Below are 2,987 nucleotides of genomic sequence, written 5' to 3'. Positions count from 1 at the left end.
AAAAAAAAAAAAAAAAAAAAAAAAAAAAAGAAAAAAAAAAAGAAAAAGAAAAAGAAAAGAAAAGGAATTTGAGGAGACATGATTCAGACTAAACAGGGTACGAGACCCGTGGGCTACCCTCTAGGCTAACATCTCAAAGAGGGACTTGGTGTTTGAGGTGTGGGTTCCTCAGAACATTCTTTTAAATGCAGTCTCTGTGTAATGTATGTGTGCACACACACATTTGCACAAACTCTAATGGAAATGGCTTATCATAGCACAGAGGGAAAGTCTACAGTAGTCCATGAGGGGGGACTTTTCAGCCATAAAGAAAGGTAGAAAAAGTGATTTATACATTTAAAAATTAATATAAAAACAATTAGTAAGCATCTATAATCCCAGCACTCCGGGAAGTTAAAGCAAGTTCAAGGTTTGCAAGTTCAAGCCCAGCTTGGGCAATTTAGCAATTCAAGGAGACCCTGTCTTATAATTTTATTTTTTTTATTTTTTTTTATTTTTTCTGGAACAGGGGATGGAACTCAGGCCCTTGCACTTGCCAGGGAAGCACTTATTCTTCTGAGCCATCTCCCAACCCCTATAATTTTAAAAATAAGGGACCAGGGAGATAACTCAGTAGAATAAAGTGTTTGCCTGGCAAGCACAGGGGCCTGAGTTCAATCACCGGTTCCATTTAAAAAAAAATTAAAAATATTTTAAAAGGGGAGGGATATAGCTTACTGCAAAGTCCCTTGGCTCAATTCAACTATCTCAAAAATATATAGAAAAGTGGTATAGTTACATAAAAGTATGATGTGCAGTGTTAGTGATTCCCAGGAACCAGGCCCCGAAGCAGAGGACCAAGTTGGCCTCACCCCACAGCCAAGAGGACCTTCAGGGACATCGTGCCCCCCTTACTGGAGCCTGTCATGGCTCAGAGCTGCACTGGGCACTCAGGACAGAAGCGCAGTGCGTCCTGGGAAGCCCTGATCTGCTCACACCAAAGCACGTTGCATTTAAGCTTTCTTTTTTTCTTTTCTTTTCTTTTTTTTTTTTTTTTTTTTACCTTAAGAGTACAACTTTTTATTTTAATTTTATTGAGAAATAAATATGAACGAGACAGTTTCAAAGCTGATTAATAGGACAGTTTCGATAATCAATACATTGTACATTGTTATCTTCTCAGTAGTTATCCATAGTACAAGAAGCAGACAGGATATCCTGTGCAAACACTATTAGTACACCTCTTTCATCTCATTGAATGAAGCGAAAGTAGCTGTATATCTATCCTAACTATTTTGTATATGTAAATACAACATGATCTTTCCGCTTTTTTCCTCTCCGCGCTGGGCGCCAGCCTTTTGTGCTCTTCACCACTGCCCAGCTCCTGCAGACAGCTGAGGCCATGGGTTTTGGAGACCTGAAGAGCCCAGCCAGCCTGCAGGTGCTCAGCGATTACCTGGCCGACAAGAGCTACATCGAGGGGTTTGTGCCCTCACAGGCAGATGTGGCCGTGTGTGAAGCAGTCTCCTGACCCCGCCTGCGGACTTGGGCCATGTGCTACGCTGTTACAATCACACCAAGTCTTACGAAAAGGAAAAGGCCAGCCTGCCAGAGTGACGAGAGCTGTAGGCAAGTACAGCCCTGCCAGGGGGAAGACAGCACCCGAGGTGGAGCCGCGGACAGTAAAGACGATGAGGATACTGATCTCTTCGGTTCTGATGATGAAGAGGAAAGTGAAGAAGCAAAGAGGCTAAGGGAAGGATGGCTTGCAAGGTATGAATCCAAGAAAGCCATAAAACCTGCACTTGTTGCCAATTCTTCCATCTTGCTAGATGCGAAACCTTGGGATGACGAAACAGATATGGTGAAATTAGAGGAGTGCGTCCGAAGCGTTCAAGCAGACGGCTTGGACTGGGGCTCCGCTAAACTAGGTCCAGTGGGATATGGAATTAAAAAGCTGCAAATACAGCATGTGGTTGAAGATGATAAAGTTGGAACAGATATGCTGGAAGAGCAGATCACTGCTTTCAAGGACTATGTACATGGATGTGGCCACTTTTAACAAGATCTAAAATTCATCCCGGATCATTGCACTTCAATAAAAACTTGAAGAACCAAAAAAAAAAAAAAAAAAAAAAAATCTTTCCTTTGTATCCCTTTTTTTTGTTTAATCCTGTCAGAGGTGGCTTTCTATTGGCATCTAAATACTACAGGTGTTTGAATTCAGCAAAACAATCCAACACTGTCTAGCAGTCTATAATGTTAGTGGGCAGGCCTGAGTTTAATCCCTGGTTCCTCAAAAAAAAAAAAAGGTTTCTTTGTGTTTTCTGAGTGCTACCTACTGAGTTCACAGCACAGTGTAATGGGGGTGGTTTCAGTTCCTTAACAACTCTCAGAATCCCTAAGAGTTCTTGTTTCTAGGCTCTTGGACTAATTTGCTCACACGATGAAGAGGCGAATGACTGCTACAATACAGTCAATCCCCCTTATGAGCAGGGCACACATCCTGAGATCCCCAGTGTGTGCTCCAAATCACGGCAGTACCGAGCTCTACGTGCATTATGCTTTTCCTGCATGTACAAGCCTATGATTCAGTTCAGTTTATGAATTAGACTTGAAGAGATGGACAGCAGTAAACAACAGTAAGTTAGAACTACGTAGCAACAGGCTACTGAAAGCTATGTGAACTTGGCCTCTCCCAAAATGCCCTTCCTGTTGTCCTCCACTAACTGAGACCTCAGTCAGCAGAACAGCAGATACCTGGGAGTGCTGCATTGTTAATTGCTTTGTCACCACAGCCGTGTATCTTTGGAACCCGTCCCACACTTGCACTGGGAGGCCAGGAGAGCTGTAATCCTGAATGACCTTCCTCCAGGACCACGTGGGAGCCACTCTTCTCTTTTGCCAAGGGTAGGCTGTGCTCTTTTCCTCCTCTTTTTTATTTTTATTTATTTATTTATATTTTTTTCTTTTTCTCCTCTTGTCCCACATTCATTCTACAGAGCCTG

General features: G+C 42.6%; 1 pseudogene; it reads left to right on the top strand.

The window, feature by feature from the left end:
• The first annotated feature begins 1,381 nt into the window (after positions 1 to 1,381).
• LOC101560790 lies at positions 1,382 to 2,051 on the top strand (annotated as a pseudogene).
• The last annotated feature ends 936 nt before the right edge of the window (positions 2,052 to 2,987 follow it).

Source organism: Octodon degus, unplaced genomic scaffold (assembly GCF_000260255.1).
Source record: "Octodon degus isolate 3935 unplaced genomic scaffold, OctDeg1.0 scaffold00010, whole genome shotgun sequence".
NCBI lineage: Eukaryota > Metazoa > Chordata > Mammalia > Rodentia > Octodontidae > Octodon > Octodon degus.
Note: the sequence above shows the minus strand (reverse complement) of the source record. Positions and strands in the feature narration are given on the sequence as shown.